A 21,568-nucleotide genomic window follows, 5' to 3' on the forward strand; every position below is an offset into this window, starting at 1 on the left:
AAAAAAAAAATCAACGCAAAACCTTTGGATCAAGTAGAAACAGAAAGAACAGCATCCCCCCACTAAACCCCCCTCCCCCCCCACACACACACATGCTGCTCCCTAACCTGAGACATGCTCAAAAAATGTCACAGCATATGAATGTTTCCTATCAGGTGATAGAAAATGTAGATGGACTTGAACACATGGCTGATTCAATCATACCTTCACATGTCAGATATCCAAAGATTTTTTATTTTTTTTTGCTTTTTTTTCCATTAAATGTTCTTACTGGTTGCCAATGGCAAAAGAAAAAGAAGGAAAAAAAACAAAACAAAAAAAAAAAAAAAATGGGGTTCTGGGACAGTAACACATGCTGTACCGCTGTAGATGGCTCAAAGCTGGCTTTGTGTTTTAGAATTCTCATAGACTGTGAAGCCTGGTCCTTCTGCACCCATCCCCCCTACAACTGTCAATGCACACCCCCCCCCCACACACACACACACCAAACCCCCCCCCCCCCCCCCCCCCCAGTTTGTACCTTGCAAATTAGAGACGGCCTTATTCAGAACCAGATGTAGGGCTCCTAGAGAATGAGCTGTAAGCTGTTGTACTTTAAGCCTAATGGGAAGTTTTATATGCAAGGGCCTTGAACTGATTAGTATAATTCCCTCTTTAATACAGCTGTCCCTCCAGATTAAGGTAAACCAAATGTTGCAATCAGAGATTAGTGTACCTTGCCAGTTATTAACATCCCTGGTTGTTCAGCGAGCACGTCAGACTTTAATGCTGCGCATTTATTCTGCCACTTCAATGCTGTAACTTGAACTGCTGCACCTGTCAGAGCATGCCTGTACTCGGGAATGGGCGCTTCACATCGGCTCAACTATTTGTACCTGTGCACCTGCTTCACTTTGTCAAGACTTCCATTTTCAGCGTGCCAGCGTTGCCAGGTGGTTTAATTCCCGACATGCTGTCTACTGCTTTGTCAGGCCCTCTGTCATGGAGGCTGCTGCTCCTGTCTTTCTTTTTATTTTTTTTCTTTCCTTCAGGCTTAGGTAGTCAAGGATTTCATGTTACCCCGGCACGGGGCGCCAGAATAAGTGAACATGATAAACGTTCAGTTGGCTCACTAAGTGTTTTTTTTTTTTTTGTTTCTGCACTTTGTAGAATGAATCATCATCTAGTAGTCACTGAGCACGGGCCTCATCAGGGTGGCAGGAGCTTTAGTTGCTTGTGGTGCCGGGCAGGTGCCACCAAGGAGACAGACCTAACTATTCTAGCAATGGCAGTAGACAAACAGGAGTTGTTTTACCTTTATAAATATGTTGAAGCTCACTCATTGAAGCCTTTCTCTTGCAGCCACATTTTTAAATACGTTCAACTGTAAAGGTCAACAGCACTTGATTGGAGCTCCACTGTTCATTGTCAGACTTGTGCTCATTTTGATCGCCGACCTTAACTGTAAATCCCATTACACTTGCAAAGACTCTTTAAGCAGAAGACCAAAACCTATTAGCTACAATTTTAGACTGTGTCAACTTGCTTGCAGTAATTGGTTGATATTGCATTATACTTATGATATGATACTCGAAGAGCGGTATTAACCACACAAGAAGTCTTGATGATTAATTATTTTTGCAAGCATCGCAGTGGTGCTTCTTGTTTAATCTTAAGTTTAAAGATGAATTTGTGTTTTGAGGGTCACCGTTTTCTGCTCCTTTTATAACAGGAGGGTGTTATTAAAAAAATAATGTCCATCATCCAGATGCTTTCACTTTCCAAAAAATGTGATTTAACACCATCTCCTTTCAAAAGAGCGCAGGGCGTAGCCTATTCAAGCCCCCAGACCTTCTATTGTGGAAGTCTTATAGCAGATGGTGACTTTGGGAATAGGGGCCTTCAAGCGTTTAGTGAAGACGGCTATAGCATTATAGAAAATGAGGCTATGGTGGAGGAATAATATGACAACAACCAGTCAGGCACATTGAAAAAGATGAGGGTACTCTGCAGCTGAAAAGAACATGGAAGGGTGGCTTCCACCTCTGGGTTAAAAACTCAAAAGAAGGAATCCCACCACTTTTTGTCTTCTTGCAAGCATAGTTATCTTATATATGCTACTTTTTAAAAGAGTGATGACAAATACTGTTGGGCTTAGGTAAAACACAAAAGGAAACAGAGAATTCTGAAATTCAATTCAAGGTCACAGGTGGCAGTAGCCTACTATGGCAGCAGTGGGCAAAAGGCAGGAGTCGGCCCTGGATGTGATCTTTACACAAACACACACTTACAGTGATTCAAGTTAGAATACAGCAAGAGAGAGAAACGCTGGTTAAAGGATCTAAGACGGCTATGAAACTGCCACTACCAGGGGAGTATTGTCTCTTGATGCAGCACGTTTGGTCCAGTGAGTTTAAACACACGACATCACAGGACTTATTGTTCTCCTGCAAAAAGTAGCTTTGAGGCATGGTAAGACTGTCAGTGTACTACCTGCAAAAAGGGCGTCAGTCCAATAAATAAAGAGTGAGGATAAGGAGAAAGAACAAAGTTAAAAGGGCAAGCAAGAGTCAAGAGTGAAAGTCAATAAGAGAGAGATGTCAGAGCCAATATGGAAGAAATTAGACTCAAAGGGCAGAGTCTTCGATTCAGAATAAATAGTAATCAAAATGCACAATAAGTAATATGCTAAGTATGCTCCAATCTCAGATACTAGGGACTGTTTTGGGGTGAACTTCATACTGACGTCACAAGCAATGCACTGATGCATCATGGATAAATCCCCATAGAAATGAATGATGCAAAAGCCAAAACAAAACGACGCTGTTAAAAGATGGTAAAGAATCTTCTTCTTTCGGCTACTCCCGTTAGGGGTTGCCACAGCAGATCATCTTCTTTCATATCTTCCTGCCCTCTGCATCTTGTTCTCTTACACCCACCACCTGCATGTCCCCTCTCACCACATCCATAAACCTTCTCTTAGGCCTTCCTCTTATTCTTTTGCCTGGCAGCTCTATCCTTAGCATCCTTCTCCCAATATACCCAGCATCTCTCCTCTGCACATGTCCAAACCAATGCAATCTCGCCTCTCTGACTTTGTCTCCCAAACGTCCAATCTGAGCTGACCCTCTAATGTCCTCATTTCTAATCCTGTCCATCCTCGTCACACCCAATGCAAATCTTAGCATCTTTAACTCTGCCACCTCCAGCTCTGTCTCCTGTTTTCTAGTCAGTGCCACCGTCTCCAACCCATATAACATAGCTGGTCTCACCACCGTCCTGTAGACCTTCCCTTTCACTCTTGCTGATATCCGTCTGTCACAAATCACTCCTGACACTCTTCTCCACCCATTCCACCCTGCCTGCACTCTCTTTTTCACCTCTCTTCCACAATCCCCATTACCCTGTACTGTTGATCCCAAGTATTTAAACTCATCAACCTTCACCAACTCTACTCCCTATAAACTAAATAAAATTCTGACTGCAGAACTGGATTATTTGGGTGTTAAAAGTCCTAAAATGACACAGTGATGATTTTTCTAGCTTCAGGGAAACCTGAAAAAAATTAAAAATAAACTCAAATCATGGGAGTTCCTTTTAAGATTACACATTTTCTCTCTTTATTTTCTTGCTTCTTTTGAATGTTGCTATTTTTGCATTTGGAGTTGTTCTTTTGTAGTTTTCTTTCACCAAAGTGGGCTCTCTTGTGCACAATATGGGTTTATTTTATTCAGGAAATTCTTCAGGCTGAATATCCAGCTTCAGGTGAGTGAAGGCAGCCCTTGCAGGCTCGTCCTTGAGCTTCCACTTAGTTTTAGGCCTCAGACGAGAGTTATATTCCTTCATCATCACATTGTATTTACTGTCTACCTTCCTTCTTCATTTTACCTGAAACATCTTGGTGTTACATCTGTGCAATATAAATATCTCATTTTTTTATATTATTGGTCTACTAGTCATATATGTCAGATATGCACTGCCTCGTTGCAACAAGGGTGGAAGTGCACGCAGAATTTCCCCCGGCATCATCTTTGTATATAATAGGCTACCGTGGATATTCGTTTGTCTCTCCAGGATTTTAAATCACCTGGAGCTTGCAAACTGTTTGATTTATTGACCTGAAATTTGGTACACATATACTACGTGACGTCTACTGTCCGCTTTCGGGATGATGATTGACCTCCAAGGTTATTCCCCTTTTTATTTTTATTTTATTTTATTGGAGAATCAACTCTCAGCATGCGTAAAGGCGCCATTCCCTACCACCTTCACCATCACTTCCCCTACCTCTTCATATCTTAAATCATTCGGGAGGCAAATTGAAGACTTAAGTGCTAGCTTAAGTGAAAAATTAAAGAAAACATCCTAAGTAACTGCAACACAAACACTGACTTAATCAGTTTTAACGTGAAAAGATGATGACAGAAGAGAAGAAGCGGGCCGCTAGGGTGGAGAAAGGAAGAGCTGCTCAGGAAACAGCAAGCGCATCAACCTTTGAGCAAACAAATGCTAAACGTACAGAGAAAGAGTCTGAAAACTATGAATGCTTAAGTCAAGTGTATGCACCGTTACTGGTCTCTCTATGATACAAGATCAGGCTAGAGCAGCACTATGAAACACACCCCTCTGTGAAACACAGTTAATTATATGTACCATGTAAATACTGCAGATCAGACCCAGACACAGAGGGAAAAGACATATTTTTAGGTTATGAATGTTTAACTGTCTCAAATGTCCATGATGCCAAGCGCAGAATCCAAAAAGAGACAGGCAAACAAGATAAATAGACAAATCCACCCACAAAATAGTTAAAATGGCATGGTGTAATTACACAGAACTCAAAAATCAAGAACTAAACACTTGGCAAACTTAATTATCCAAATAATGATGGAAATATTAAAAAACACTAGATTTACACAAAGACAATATCCATCCATCCATCCATTTTCCAACCCGCTGAATCCGAACACAGGGTCACGGGGGTCTGCTGGAGCCAATCCCAGCCAACACAGGGCACAAGGCAGGAACCAATCCTGGGCAGGGTGCCAACCCACCGCAGACAAAGACAATACAAACCACTAAATAAGTGGAACATTTAAGTGGCCATCACAGAGAGTATCAATCACCTCAATCACGTGACTGCTGTGCAATAAGCATCACATCAGACTCAGATAGGAGTGGACACAAAAAATGATATAAAAAAGAAGTGCTGGGAATTGGAATGTGGCTGCGGAAAAATCTGGAAGCAGACAGGGAAATGAATTGGGGAGTTAGCAGATTTTCCATTTATTAAGAAGTTTCATATTTGAAAAATATTTAAACATTACCTAGTGTGTCTTATTTTTTCTCTTTTCAGAGGAGCCTGTCCTCGATATCTCTCGTGTGTCTTTGTGGAGGCCATAAATAATCAAACTATTGGGTGAGGAGGATAAATGGCCTAATAGTATAGGCCCTTTGCTATTAAACGTTTCATCCCTAGACAGAATAAGTAGACATTTAAGAATTCTTATACAAGACATCCCTTCCTGTGTTTTTCAGAAACATTCTCTGTTAGAAAATTTAAAAGGAATCCACAGTGAAGGAATTAAGAGCTAAAAAAAGAATTACAAAAGAAAAGGCAGCTATATAAAGCCAGCATCAGATTATGCAACTTCTAGTTGGAAGGGATTTCAGACTTAACGACTGCAGTTGTCATATTTGAGTACATGAACAGATATTAGAGGGCATGATGAAATACAGCAAAGTTTAATATTTCCAAAGTATCACCAGCTCGTCCCTTTTTCTGACAGCCAATAACTGGTGCCGTGTTAATGATTTCCAGGCATGACAAGTTCGTCCTTTTTTCATTTTTTCCATTCTCTCCTGGTACATAAAACAAAAAGACCTCAGTAAGATGAGCCCCATTTCTCTTTGCGAGGTTCAGAACTCTCAGGTTTCCTATTCCTTTTAGCTGCATTGTATTTCTGGGTGAGCTCTCATTGGTTGTCAGGTTTTGCAAACACATAAGCCCACCCTTTGGACTTGAGAGGGGCGATAAACAGATAATGAGGAGTCTGAAACCTGAAAGGACTTGTCATTGTCCACAACCGGACAGCACAGAGGTGATTAGGATGTTACAATACATAGTACAATGTGTCAAATACAAATTAACGGAGGTTCTATTTAAGCTCTATAATGCACTTGTGAGGCCACATTTGAAAATGCTGTATGCAGTTCCGGTCACCATATTACAAAAAATAGACATAATAGCAGAACAGAAAGCCCAGAGTGAAGCAAATAGGTGACACAGGACTCAAGGGGATCAGCTATGAGCCATGAATCTTTTCATTGTAGGCAAAAGGAGGTTAAGAAGAGACATGGTAGAAGTGTCCAAAATAATGAAGGGAACTCCAATTATTACAATGCCTGAACAATTAGAACCTAAAGGAAAGTGGTAAACGGGCTGATTGAAGACATGAGAAGGGTTACGGTTTATTGAGTATTGCCATATTTTCTGTGTGTTGGCACATCTGAGTATCACCAATAAAAATAAGGCACACAATATCCATCAATTTATTTTCCAACCTATTTAATCTAAAATCAATGTAATGTACGTGAAGTACTGTGTGAAGTGAAGACAGAAGCCCTGATTCAGGTGTCAGTCCCTCATATCCCAACAGTACAAATGGATTTTGTTGCAAAAAATGCTTTTATAATGAAATCTACTCCAAGTTATTTTACAAGTTCAGTCTTCCAGTACATTGTATATTTGTACAACTGAAGCACAGGTAAGGTAACCGACTTACCATCACAAAATGAGTCACAAGCAAGAATTAGTCACTTAGCCATCCTGCCCTCTAGGCTTTTGTCATGTCATATTACATTTATCGGCTTCACTATCATTAAGAATAACTGGACGAAAATTGAGAGTCCCAAAATCAAAAATGACAAAAAAGGCTTAGGTTATGCTAGAAGTTAACAAAGTGATGGAGGCAGTAACAAAAGAAATCCATAAAAGATTACCATTGATGCCAATTATCTTACATTGGTGGCAAAAAGTGGAGCAGAACATATTCAAGATGGAACACTAGATTGGAAGCGAAAACACCTGAAGGTAAATGCAAAAGAGATTAAGTTTATGGTTGGAGGCAATGAAGTAGATGTGGAAGATGTGGGTGCATGGCCAAGTGGTGTGCATAGTAGAGGTGTTGAAAGAAACCCAGTTCAGTGCTTGGGCTGTCGTTAGTGGGGACAGAAAAGGTACAGTGGCATGAAAGGTAGCCTGCAGATGACCTATGATTGTAGAAAGTGTGTGATGGAGATGCAGAAGACTGATGTTAGTGAAAATGTAGATATTGGCAATGGATCTATTCTGTTACTTAGAGTAGGTGGGATATTGAGTGCAGACATAGGTGAAGGCACAGCAGTGATATTGTAGTGATTTGAAAATGCTGTATGCAGTTCCGGTCACCATATTACAAAAAAAGACATAACAACAGTAGAGGAAGCCCAGAGTGAAGCAACTAGGTGACACGGGACTCAAGGGGATCAGCTATGAGCCTTGAATCTTTTTATTGTAGGAAAAAGGAGGTTAAGAAGAGACATGGTAGAAGTATCCAAAATAATGAAGGGAACTCCAATTATTACATTAAATAAGTTCATCAGAAACAATGTGGGGGCACAGATGGAAGCTGATTAATGGTAAATTTTCATTAAATAATACAATGTTTTTCTAGTGCGGTGGATAGCAGACCTTCAAAATTCCACTGGAATGATACTTTTAAAATGTTTGACGACTAGGGATTGACAAGGTACATTGGGATAAATGGTCTCCTCATGTGTTCTGTTAGTGAACGTTAATGGTTGCGTTTTTTAACAGGGTAAATTCATACATTTCAGAACATTGAAATGAAATCATACTGCACACTTTCCTTTCACTCCACTTCTGTTTAAAATCTTGACATGACCTCATCATAACTTGTCATACATTCACCATAAATAATGCAATGCTACCTTGTGGTTGTGTTTGTTGTTCAAATGTTCAGTCATCTTTTTGATATAAATGCCTGAACAATTAGAACCTAAAGGAAAGTGGTAAACGAGCTGATTGAAGACATGAGAAGGGTTCTGGTTTATTGAGTATTGCCATATTTTCTGTGTGTTGGCATATCTGAGTACCACCAATAAAAATAAGGCACACAATATCCATCAATTTATTTTCCAACCTATTTAATATAAAATCAATGTAATGTATGAGAAGTACTGTGTGAAGTGAAGGCAGAAGCTCTGACTCGGGTGTCAGTCCCTCATATCCCAACAGTACAAATGGATTTTGTTGCAAAAAATGCTTTTATAATGAAAACTACTCCAAGTTATTTTACAAGTTCAGTCTTCCAGTACATTGTATATTTGTACAACTGAAGCACAGGTAAGGTAACTGACTTACCATCACAAAATGAGTCACAAGCAAGAATTAGTCACTTAGCCATCCTGCCCTCTAGGCTTTTGTCATGTCATATTAAATTTATCGGCTTCACTATCATTAAGAAGAACTGGACCAAAATTGAGAGTCCCAAAATCAAAAATGACAAAAAAGGCTTAGGTTATGCTAGAAATTAACAAAGTGATGGAGGCAGTAACAAAAGAAATCCATAAAAGATTACCATTGATGCCAATTATCTTACATTGGTGGCAAGAAGTGGAGCAGAACATATTCAAGATGGAACACTAGATTGGAAGCAAAAACACCTGAAGGTAAATGCAAAAGAGATCAAGTTTATGGTTGGAGGCAATGAAGTAGATGTGGAAGATGTGGGTGCATGGCCAAGTGGTGTGCATAGTAGAGGTGTTGAAAGAAACTCAGTTCAGTGCTTGGGCTGTCATTAGTGGGGACAGAAAAGGTACAGTGGCATGAAAGGTAGCCTGCAGATGACCTATGATTGTAGAAACTGTGTGATGGAGATGCAGAAGACTGATGTTAGTGAAAATGTAGATATTGGCAATGGGGCTGTTCTGTTACTTACTGTAGGTGGGGTATTGAGAGCAGACATAGGTGAAGGCACAGCAGTGATATTGTAGTGAGGGTGAGAGGTGCAAGGAAGAAGTTCATGGAGCTGTCACCAATGATGACTTCTAAAGGAGTTTATCTAGCATTGAAGGGAAAAGTTAATGAAAGCTGTGTGAGAAGTGGTATCCTTTTTGAGCATGACATGTGATCAATGAAAGCAGAACAGGTAGCAAAGCTGGAAAGAACAGAGATGAGAATGACTAGATGGACAAGTGGAGTGTCACAAAGTGAAAGGAAGATGGATACTAGAAAAAAAATTGGTGTGGGAACACTAAATGTTTACTGAGGAGAAACAAAGTAAAGACATTGGGCAGCATGGTGGATGGTTGAGTAAAAGGAAGAGAATTATTGGGTAAAGAAAGGCACCAAATTGGATGTGACGAGACCCTGAGGGACACTACAAAAGATGTGGTTGGAAGTGGTGTTAGGGTAATGTAAAAAAAAGTATGGATCTCACCCCAAAGGATGCTGTGGACTGCAGAAAGGGGAAGAAAAGAATTCAGGGTTTAACTTTCTAACTTGGGAAAACCTATAAAATGGCAGTTAAACTCACAATAATGGTGACGATGCTATTTGCTGAGGAGCTTCTGCTTAAACTGAGTGAAGGAAGTCTCTGTGCTTAAAATTGGAGCCTTCAAGTGTGCTACGGAAACTTATCCATGTAAAATATTTCTTTTTAATTTTTAATAAACTAGAGGGCTCCATCCCCTGCTCACTTCGCTTGCCAACCCCCGGGTTTGGTTTACCTGATATACTATTAAAAAAGATTGTTATTTTCGTGGGAATTGTTACATATGCATTATTTTCACTTTTACTTTAAAACTTTTGTAAAAACAATACTTGTCCTTCAATTCTGGCCCCTGGCGTGGTTACATCTTTTTCTCAAAGAACGTATAACGCTGCTAGAGTTGTGAAGGAGGTGCGGCTGAACACACGCTAAAGAGATGCCATCGGATCATCTGCTGGCTTTCTGCTGCTGGCGAGCTGCATATTTTGCTTGTCGCTTGTCATTGTTTTAAGAGCTGGGAGCAAGTTAAAGTGTCTCTCATGGGACTTCAAATTGTCTTCCGAGAAGATCACGTCTTGTCTCCCTAGTCTCCCTCCCCATGATTTTTTTTTATAATAGAGAGGCAAAGATTATTCAACATACTTAATTTAAACTTTATAAAAATACTGCAGTTAGCATTATGCCTTCCTTGATGTGAGAAAAATCTTGCACCAAAATCACTTTCATCCACACAAATCAAAATAATTCGTCGTCACTGTAGTTGTAGGTGTGATACTGACATTAAGCTTGACAGATAAAAGAAATAGGAGCAACATAATGAGGATGAAGACGCATCAGATAAGGCTGAGTTGAGAGAAAACTCCAATACATGTGTGGTGCACAAAGTGTGGACGACAGAATGATTTAACATTGTGAGATATCCAAGTGAAATACTAATTTTTGCATGCAATTAAGTAACTCAACGTTACTAGCACTTCGCTCCAGTACCCAGATTGCCATTATCTCTGACATCACTTCCACCTCAACCCCAAACCTTCTGGTCTCTCAAGTATTTAAATCGTCGTCTACCCAGAACTCAGACATGGATGAAGCTCATCCTGTTAAAGCCTTTCTTTGGTTCTCTGGACATCTTAATTAAATGGGGCATCCTTTGATACCGAACCCAAAATTTGACTTTGTCTTCTTCTGTTCACACAAAATTATAATCTAGTATTAAATTTAACATAATCCAGCTAGGAGTAGACCTCATAACATCCACTCTGGTGTTTCCATTCCACCTTAACTCTATATCTCTTCCATAGGTCATCAAATAAAATTTCCCAATTATGCAGACTGATCTTTCCACCAGAGCCTTTTTTCCTAATCCTAACCTTTCATCTCCTTCCATCAACTACCTAACCTATGCAAACTTTTCATTTGTAGTTCAACTCACAGAGGAGAGCCTCACCAGGCACTTTGAGCTGTAATAGGAGCCACTATGTCACCTGCAAACATGTCACCAACAATACCCTTGCATCTGGTCCCTCTGGGTAATTCAATATTAAACTATGGGCCACTTTCCAGTCTAAAAATCATTTCTTGCTGGAAGTATCCATCCATCTACGTAGGTGAAACAGAGTGATGGCTATCATACCGTTTCAAGGAGCATGCTCAAGCCATTACAATCAAAGACCTTTCAAAGGCTATTGCAGAATACGTCTCATTTATTGACCATAGCCACACTGATCTCTGTTTGTGTTCTTTCACAGAGATTCAAAGACTCTTCTCAAAGAAAATCAGAAGAAGCTAAGATCATTCTGACCCTGGAATCAGATATTTCACCAGTTCTCAATGGATGACTATCTTTTCAAAATCTCCATTCATCTTCTCTAATGGCTGCTCTGTCTTACCCAATCCCACCTTCTCCATTCATCTGCCCTGCCCTTTGTTTCCCCTCCTCTATATGTTATCTGCTCTCTTCTTTTCATTTTCGGCTGCACACCTGATGAAGGCTGTACAGCCTCTCTGTCTTTAACCTTCTTTCATTTTCAATATGGAAATAACCTTTAACCTTATTTTCTCTTTATAATCTAGGTATGTAACCACTGTGAAAATTCTATATAAATAGTTTCTATTATAGCGTGGTAAGGTACCTTATATGGTTCATTACAGAAAGGCACTATATAAAAATAAAGCATCTTTGCAACCACAAATGGATATGTTGGACTATAGCTAACATTGTAAACAGTCAATTTCGATGTCTGCTGAGATGGTGATGTGGGTACTATTATTACTGAGATGTATCTTTTAGCAGTTGCCAAGAAATGTTATTATAAGACGCTGCATCTTGGGCATCATTTGGGTGAAGGTAGCAGGAGTTTTTGAAGTGCTTCACTTTTTTTCTATTTTGATTTTTTTATTTACTTCTATTAATCCTGAGGGGAAATGATCTTTTTGCATGACTTATTGGAAGCCAGTCATCGTCCAGTGCCCCATTCTCAGGCTAAGGGCATTGCTCAAGTGCCCAACAGAGTAAGATCCCTTCTGGCAGTAACAGGATTTAAACTGACAATGTTCTAGAAACCAACAGAGATCCTTAGCCTCAGAGCCACCACTCTGCCTTATAAGTGAGGTCTGCACAGGACCTCTTAATTATTTATTTAGCTGACAACTTTATCCAAGGTAACTTACATGTGTTTTCTGTTTATTTCTTAAAACTGGTAACTTGCCGGCCATCTCACAGCAAGTCAGAGTTGGGAAATGAAGCAGCACCCTTGGGGTTTAAAGTCAAGGGCTATGGCTGCAATAAAATACCACCTGCCTGGCTGCTGAAGACCCTAAATGCTGTTGTCCCCATTGTGCACCTCCGAGAAGACAACGTCTGGGCTGACCTAATCAGCTCTGTATTTCCAAGAATGCAAAAGTCAAGTACAAACAAGGTGGCTGAAGAAGATTAGGTTCCTCTTTGAGGTGTACAATTAGAAATGCTGCTCTGACATTGCAGCTGACACCAACGGTGCACACCAAGGTCATTAAGGTTTTACAAGGAAACGATCACTCATAATCAAGTCATGACTTTGTTTTATAAAAAAAAAAAGGAAAACAGTGACCTTGTGCATGTGCTAAACACAAAGTGTTACAGTATATAGTCGCCAAATAGACCCCCAACCCCCACTCATCGTCACAGTAGACTCAGACAGAAAGCCAGGTTGCTGTTAATTTTTTTATGGCATCAGTGGCCTTTGACAGTTCAGCTCAATTGTCATATTCACTACAGGTTTTCAGATAAAAAAAAAGAGTCTGGATGTTCCAGTGAAATGACAGCGCTGACAAGGGGAAAGGGCGTGGACCCGGGCTTGCGGTTCGAGAGAGGTTGTCTGTTCTGACCTGTCGTAGGTTGATATGGACAGGCAGTGGGGGAATTTTACTTGTCATGAGGTCCCCAGGCAGCAAAACAGAGTGACTGTCTGTCCTGCTTTTTCCTGTTCGGATCCTGACACGTGGAGCATTGATGAACTCAGCACAATGTTGAATAGAAGTCTTTTGGCAGCTGAGACACAAGGGCTAAGCTGCAGGTCAGAGATAACACCAGTGCAGCTCTCCTCATGCGCGCGCCTTTACTAGTGTGCATTCTTCCCTCCTGAGTGCAGGAAACAGCTCCTGTTAAATATGCTCACTTCTGTGTTTTCTTTCTTTTCGTTTTTTTTTTTCTCTAAAAATGAAGTTTGACAGATTGGACTTTTTGAGTGCACCCCCACCCCACCCCACCCCCACCACCAATTCATTACCCCCTTTACTTTACTCAACTTTTATTTCACCTCACAAGTAGTCCTCAGGAAACAGAGCTTAATCTTAGTGAGGAAATGATAAGGTGATGCTTGATTTTTAGTGGAAAACAGAAGGATATGACCAGCCAGTTAACGCACGCAAACCTGTCGTCCTGCCAGACCTCCCCTTGGTGCTTTATCCCCTCCTCCCATGAGGCACCGGGTCCAAGACCCACAGTTTGGTAACAAGATGGAAGCAGAAACAAGGTAAGATAGTCACCACGGTGCATCAGACGGCTCATGTACAAATGAAAGAAAAGAGAGATGTAAAGGTTAAAAGGCAACAGAGATGTGAAAACAAAAGTATAAAACAATGCATAATATTTAGTGTCCAGGTTTTTCTCAGGGGTGTTGAACTCCAGGCCTAGAGGGCCGCAGTGGCTGCAGGTTTTCATTCTAACCCTTTTCCTAATCAGTGACCAGTTTTCACTGCTAATTAACTCCTTTTCCCATCATTTTAATAGCCTTGTTTTTAAGGATTTGGTCCTCTGAATGTATTCCTTTCTTCATTAAATGACAGACAAACAGAAATGAGATGTGAAACAAGCCAACAGATTTAAAACTCTAACCAATCTCTTAATGAGAAGCCGATTCTTGCTGTTAATTAAACCCATTATTTAATTCCATGGCTTGTTGCTGCTCTCATTCTGCCACATCAGACATTTCCAAAGCTGTTGATTTTTCTGTTTTTTCTAAGAACATTGTCAAAATGTTTTGGTGGGCTGAGAGACCAACCTTACCGAGACCCTCACCTTTCTTTCTGTTCGGATTATGTGGTTAGCTGGTCACATGGCTGCTCGTTTTGTGTCTCATTATTGTCCATTCATCCATTATCCAACCTGCTATATCCTAATAGATAGATAGATAGATAGATAGATAGATAGATAGATAGATAGATAGATAGATAGATAGATAGATAGATAGATAGATAGATAGATAGATAGATAGATAGATACTTTATTAATTAAATTAAGGGGAAATTCACATACTCCAGCAGCAGCATGCTGATAAAGAAAATATTAAATTAAAGAGTGATAACAATGCAGGTATACAGACAGACAATAACTTTGAAAAATGTTAACGTTTACCCCCCCCCCCCCCGGGTAGAATTGAAGAGTCACATAGTGTGGGGGAGGAACAATCTCCTCAGTCTGTCAGTGGAGCAGGACATTGACAGCAGTCTGTCGCTGAAGCTGCTCCTCTGTCTGGAGATGATACTGTTTAGTGGATGCAGTGGATTCTCCATTATTGACAGGAGCCTGCTCAGTGCCCGTCGCTCTGCCACAGATGTCAAACTGTCCAGCTCCGTGCCTACAATAGAGCCTGCCTTCCTCACCAGTTTGTCCAGGTGTGAGGCGTCCCTCTTCTTTATGCTGCCTCTCCAGCACACCACCGCATAGAAGAGGGCGCTCGTCACAACCGTTTGATAGAAATGACAACGTCACAGGGGTCTGCTGGAGCCAATCCCAGCCAACACAGGGCGCAAGGCAGGAAACAAACCCCGGGCAGGGCGCCAGCCCACTGCAGCTCATTATTGTTTGGCTGCTAATTAAGGAAAAAGAGACAACTAAGGGGTCTGAGTAAAATTAAGGCAAAAACTGGTCACTAATGAAGAAGATGGTTAGATTGAAAACCTGCAGCCACTGTGGCCCTCCAGGACTGGAGTTCGACACCCGTGGTCTTTCTGTTTGGCATATAGATATTTGCTCTGCCTCCCTTTAATTCTTAAATATTTAGGATGCAAGGTTGCCCAGTTGCAGAACAGGTGCCAGTGGAAAAGGTGGCATCAGAGAGGGACAATGAAAGGGAAGAGCACATCAAGATCCAACTACAATGAAATGTCAGAGGAGACACGGATAAAGCAGGGTGAACTCTTACACGGAATTCCTTGGGATAAAACGTTATAACGCCATGGAAAAGAGTCTGATACTTTTCCCTCAGGATGCCTGTGGCCAGGCAAACCAGCATGTGCTTAATTGAGCCAGTAGGGTTGGCTTCCTTTTTGCGATATTGTGTTGACACCTTTCTCTTACAACTTGGGTGGCACGGTGCCACTGCCTTCAAGTGTGGTGACTGGGGTTCACATCCTGGGTGCTCCCTGCATGGAGTTTGCATGTTCTCCCAGTGTGCGGTGAACTGATGATGCTAAATTAGCCTAACTTTGCGTGTGTTTGTTTGCACTGTGATGGGCTGTCCATTGACGGTTCCCACCTTGTGCCCATTGCTTGCTGGGATTGGCATCAGCAGAAGCATGACCCTGCACTATATAAACAGGTTGAGCAGATGGAGGGTTGAATTCACAACTTCACGATACATTGCCACTGTTTACAGGTATTTTTGAGCAAAGGCATTTTAAAAGACAGCATTTTATAGTGAGACAGAATTGATATTTGCATTCTTTTGGTTTAATGTCCAAGCTTTAGCTTCTACACCACACAGCTTGTTGCAAGTGCAGAACAAATTGTCCAGGCAATCAGACAGAATAGGCAACCCAGAAGCTTCCTCACACCCTAGGTCCTTCAAAGGGTTGCAAGGACACACAGAGCTAAAAGAGAATGATCTAAGCGGGTGGGCATAACTTTAGAAGGCCATCCCAAAACCTGGAAATGGTCCTGCCAGTTAGCCTATAATTGACTTGCCCATCATAGAGTGATTAAGGTGAGTTAGGTGAAGGTTCACTGTGTATGGCAACAGGATGAAAGCTGGAAAACACTGGGGCAACAGGAAAAGGACCAGGAGATGAAAACTTAAGCCAGGAAACAAACAGGAGCTGTAATCAGAAAGTCAGAACGATCAAGTTTTAGAGCACAATACATTAAGAAAAGAGTCGGTAAAACCATAGAATGTAACAATCACACACAAAAGGCTTTTAAAGTGAAATATCTACAAAGTTGGACAAAGGCTGACTTCAATATCGTTACACTGAAGGACTTCCAGGGATAGGCCCCTTAACAACAACAGCAACGAGTTCAAAAAAAACAAAGAATCAAAAAGATGTCTAGGACTTATAAGAATTCAAAAAAGCAGAATTCAAACAGCAAATGCCTTTAACAAATGCAAAATACCAGATTGTCAAATCCAGGAAAAATTCATAACACACTATTAGAGCAGGCGAGAAACCAGAGGAGTCAGACTAAGAAGGTTAAAGGAAGAATCTTTATGTGGAAAAGTGGGAGAGCCATCCCACCTGGCAGACTGGAGCAAAGATGTCTGGTTAGTTGGGTGTGTGCTCCCCTAAACCGGTCTTTTGTTACTTAGCATTCTTCCTGTGTTAAAGTGGACCTACAGTAAATGTGTGTGATCACCCAGTGATGGGTGGGTGCCCTGACCAGCTGTTATTCCTGCTTTGCCCTCGATGCTTGCTGGGGTTGGCTCCATCTTCCCCACAACCCCACTCAGCATAAAGTGAGTTTGGAAGACCTGATAGATGGATTATTCTTTGTTCCTTTTTCAATTTTGATCTTTCTTGAATTTGGTGGGCTCTTATTTTAAGATATTATAGTATGCGTCCTCTATCTACATAAGGGAACTTTTTATAGAGCAAAGAAGAAAGATGGTGCCAGTCAGGCTTATAGCACACTCTTGCACACACCCACACCCACTCAGTTTATACAGACATCTTTAGGATGTGCCTGAGGAAGGCCCACACAGTGGCAGGAGAACATGCCAACTCTGAACAGGTAGTGCCCAACCCAGGACTATGGAACTGTGAGGAAGCTACTGCATCATTGTGCCAATGTCTGTGATAATGTCAATGCTTCTGTAAAGTCAATAAGAATGTTGTGGGTTAGGGTTAGGATTAGGGTTACGGTTAGTTAATCAAAGTTAATCTCAGTAGCACTGAGTGCAAGGCAAGAAAATACCCTGGACAGAATACTAGCTCCTCGACAGCACACTCATGACTGTACACACATATGGAGCCAGTTCAGAGTTCCCCATTAAATTAACACATGTCTATTTGGGATGTGGAGACAAACATACAAACTCCACCTAGACATTGAGATTCCAGCTCAAGAGCCGTGAGGCAGCAGTGCTAGGCGCTGCTCCACCTTGCTGCCTTCTATGACAAAATTGTATAATGCAATCTAAATACTCTTCACAATGATTAACATTTATACTGTAAACTTTTTATTGCATCTCACTACGCGCAACGGCACAGTAGTAGCGCTGCTGCCTAGCAGTAAGGAGACCAGGGTTCACATCCTGGATTGTCCCTGTGTGGAGTTTGCATGTTCTCCCCATGTCAGTGTGGTTTTCCTCCCACAGTCCAAAGACATGCAGGTTAGGTGAATTGCTGATCCTAGTGTGTGGCTGGGGTGTGTGTGTGTATTCATTCACCCTGCGATTGACTGGTGCCCTGCCCTGGATTTATTCCTGCCTTGTGCCCTATGCTAACTGGGACAGGCTCCAGCAGACCCCTGCGATCCTGTTCAGGACTAAACGGGTTTGAAATTGGCAGACTGAATAACACACCAATGTTATATTCCTTCAACTGAAGACAATAGGCTTGCTAGTGTAATTTTTGTATTTTTAAACATATTTTTTGTATTCCTTCCAAAGTACATTTAACGAATGATTTTCACATGGTTTGTCCTTGTGTATCCTGTTACACTTTCGGGAATGAGATGATGTTGGCATTCCTGTGATACGCCATTTTTTTTTTTTTCAGTTTGCAAGGATGTGGGCCTCCACACAGCAACAAACAGAGGGGATAAGACTCGATCTCCCTGTGGAGGAATGGCTTCCTGCCAGCTACCAAAATGAATTAAATCAGAGGGATTAGCAGTACCTGTAAAGGCCTGTCAGGTAGATTTACTAGGCACACTGATAAGTAAGCTGGGGGGATAAAAGTGTCTGGGATCCAAGCTACAAGACAGTTATAGGTCTGAGCTTTCTTTCAGCCACTACCTTTAATATCTGTCTTGCCTGGGAGTCTGTTGATGAAGACTTCCTGTTTGCTTTGAGTCACTCTCCGAGTGATAAATATACTTAAAGCTTCTCAGAGGAGACAGAGAAGGAGAGAGAGCAACGACTGTCTCCATCCTGAAGAAAATGAACAAATTCCAGCGACAAGAAAATGAAAAATCACCGCACCTCCCACCAAATCACAACCACCATGGCACCAAGCCTCATCTCTCCTGAGGAAAATAAAAATGAGTTGCAATAGGACGCTTCCCAAAAGAAACATCATTACATCAGGCTAATAGCATTAGTTGATTAAAACTCTGCCAGTGTATACCTGAATAATTTTCCATTAATTTAGCCCAAAGCTGCAGCTACGGGTTTCAAAAAATGGAGGGTGAATATGCCTTGCAATGGACTGGCATTTGATCCAGGGTTGGTTTCTGTTTTGTGCTTGGGGCTGCTGGGATAGGCTCTGACGGTCCCACTCTGAACCTGGATAGCACAGGTTCAGAAAACAAATGGGTGGATGGCTTGTGGATGGCTGGGATTGTTTCCCCTCATGTTTTTGAAAGCACAATGTGTTTGAACGGTGGAGTATGAGCTGTAAAGCCATGATTTACTGTGTGACACAGACCATTTCTAAAGAAGTGTTTTTCTTTTTCAGATATTTTATTGATTTTATGGATTACATTTCTTTAAGCATGGGTGATATGATGGCACAGCAATCAGCAGTGTTGGCTCACAGCTACAGAACCCTGTGTCCATATGGGATTCAGAAGATTAAATATTAGCAATAGCAACATTTACTGCATTTATATGGCATGTTTTCATACAAACAATATAGCTTGAAGTGCTTTACAACATGTCAAAGAGAAAGTTACAAGAAGGACAATTAAGATAAGGCAAGAATATTTAAGAATAAGTAAGAAAGAAAAAATAAATTTTGTAATGCATATTGTCACACACACGCATTTGGGAGACAGTCAACAAGCCCAGAGGTGAGTGAAATCCCGCAAGACATAGGATTTGCGTCGGATACTAACGCCTCTCTCTTTCTATCTTCAGAGCCAAAGAAGAAAAATAATAAAACATCACGTTACCTTCTCCGTATCCAGGCTCCCTTATTGGCTACTCCACCCACGAAGATACCACTTCCGGTTCCACTACGAAGACGCCAGCCCCATTTCCCTTCGATGACTTCACTTCTGGTCTCAACCTTATGGCATCACTTCCATCCCTCTGCCATGACACCGTATCCGGTCCAATCATTTCCAGCCACCATTTTTCCCAATAATACCTGCAATGTAACCATTTTTGTTGATCAGATGTTTTGATCCCTTAGATGGAAGTCTAATCATTTTTGTTTATGTCTGGAAGACATTATATGGGGCTACCACTCCAAACCTTTTTGAGTAGTTTGTCTGCGTATTACAATATATATATATGATTAGAAAAAGATAAACGAATGGTTAAGAACAACAGGCAATAGTCTGAAGCCATAGGTTCTAAAAACAAGCAAAAGAGCAAAGTCAAAAGCAAATGAAAAAATAAAAGATGAAAATAATCATAGTCCTTCGAACCAGGTCCCTAATCTAACAATAAGCAGGCAGTAATCGGAGAGGATTTTATTCAGCTCCGCCATCTTATATAGGGGAATAACCATGAACCACCAGGCCATCTTATAAAGTGACTGGCAATGACCCTGGGAATTTTCAACAAGGTGGCTGATCCCTTGTTCCAAATAACCCAAAATGGTGGCACCTGTGATGACAAAAATCAAAATAATAAGAATAATTAGAATAACACCAGGAGCAATACATAAACCCATTATTCATGACAAATATATATTATTACAAAAAGTAAACTCCAAATCACAAGACATAATTGAAATCAAATCAGGTATATGCTGACACAAGCACCTGATGGCCTTCACTGTGCTATTGACACAATCTGACTCTACGGACTTAAAGTGAACGTGATGACCCGTGCAGTTTGACTGCAATGAGGTTTTATTATTGAATCTGTGATAGGTTTCATCAAATGAAGAAAGCAATAATGTAGACGTCTGGTTAATTGCTGGCACATGGAATGAGCATGATCTACAAAACTAGGGCTAAGGCAAGCTATTATTCCAACTTAGGCCAGAGGCATTAGAAGCACAGGGGAACGCATGAAGGGCCAAAACTTGAGATCAAAAGATCATCCAGTAATGAGCAATGAGTTTAAAAAAGGCTTCCCTAATTATTACATTGGTAGAGTGTTTCATATCAGCTGTTAATTGGCTAAAACAGAGGTTGCCTAGCTAGTAAAGGGGCATGGCCAAGGGCAGACATGAGCTCAGGGCATTACAGGAAGCATTTGACCCCATCAGAATAGCTTAATTTACTCTGAACTATGAACAGGATCACATCTGATGAGCTGTATGTGTACACCAGGGGCATTTTCCTGCACTTGCTATACACATTGTGACTTTACTTACCTCAGGGGTATATTGGAATTTCCCATGTGTGTTCCTGGGTGATGTAAGGTATGTACTGAAAGAAGAAACAGGTTATTCCAATATTAAAGGGGGCACATTTGGATTTGTTTTCCATTTCACTACTTACCACTCTCTCTGCATTGAACATCCTTTCCTATTACTCTTGTACACTAGTAAGGAGTACTTGTACTTTGTAAAAACTGGATCTAGTTAAAGTCTATTAGGTAACTCCCCAAAACTTCTTGGATTTAATAGATCAGTATTGGTTGGTGCCCTCTACTTGAACTACACAAATAACATACTCCCCCCGGCCCTCACTTTGGAAATTAAATAAGTGGGTAGTGATGATCTATATATTAAATTAAATGCTAAAGTCTATCCATCTGTTATACAAGTATTGGGTCTAGAACCTTAATCTTGGTCTTAATCGAAAACTTATGACCTGATACATTCTAGAAATTCAAAAAAATGGAGGTAGCAGTAATCTAGTGGCCATGACCAGTGGTTGTGTATTTATGGCAAAATGATTGAGAAACCAAGTGATAAATACCATAATGGGAGAAAGAAAAAGAACAGCAGCAATAACTGCTGAACGTCAAGCACATTGCAGAAGGTCATTAAGTGATGGAAAATGAGAAAATAATAAAAGGATAAGACTCTGAAACACATAGACCAGCAAGAAGAAATCCTGAATATAGAATTTTTGGTAGCGCCAACCTTGTGGACATAAATGGCAGCAAGGTGACCTGTGGTCATGTCTTTATGGGAAACTGATCGAAAAACCATGTGATAACCATAATAATGGCAGAAAGAAAAAGAAGAGCAGGGACATCTGCTGAACATCA

This window comes from Erpetoichthys calabaricus, chromosome 8 (genome assembly GCF_900747795.2).
Source record: "Erpetoichthys calabaricus chromosome 8, fErpCal1.3, whole genome shotgun sequence".
Taxonomy (NCBI): Eukaryota; Metazoa; Chordata; class Cladistia; order Polypteriformes; family Polypteridae; genus Erpetoichthys; species Erpetoichthys calabaricus.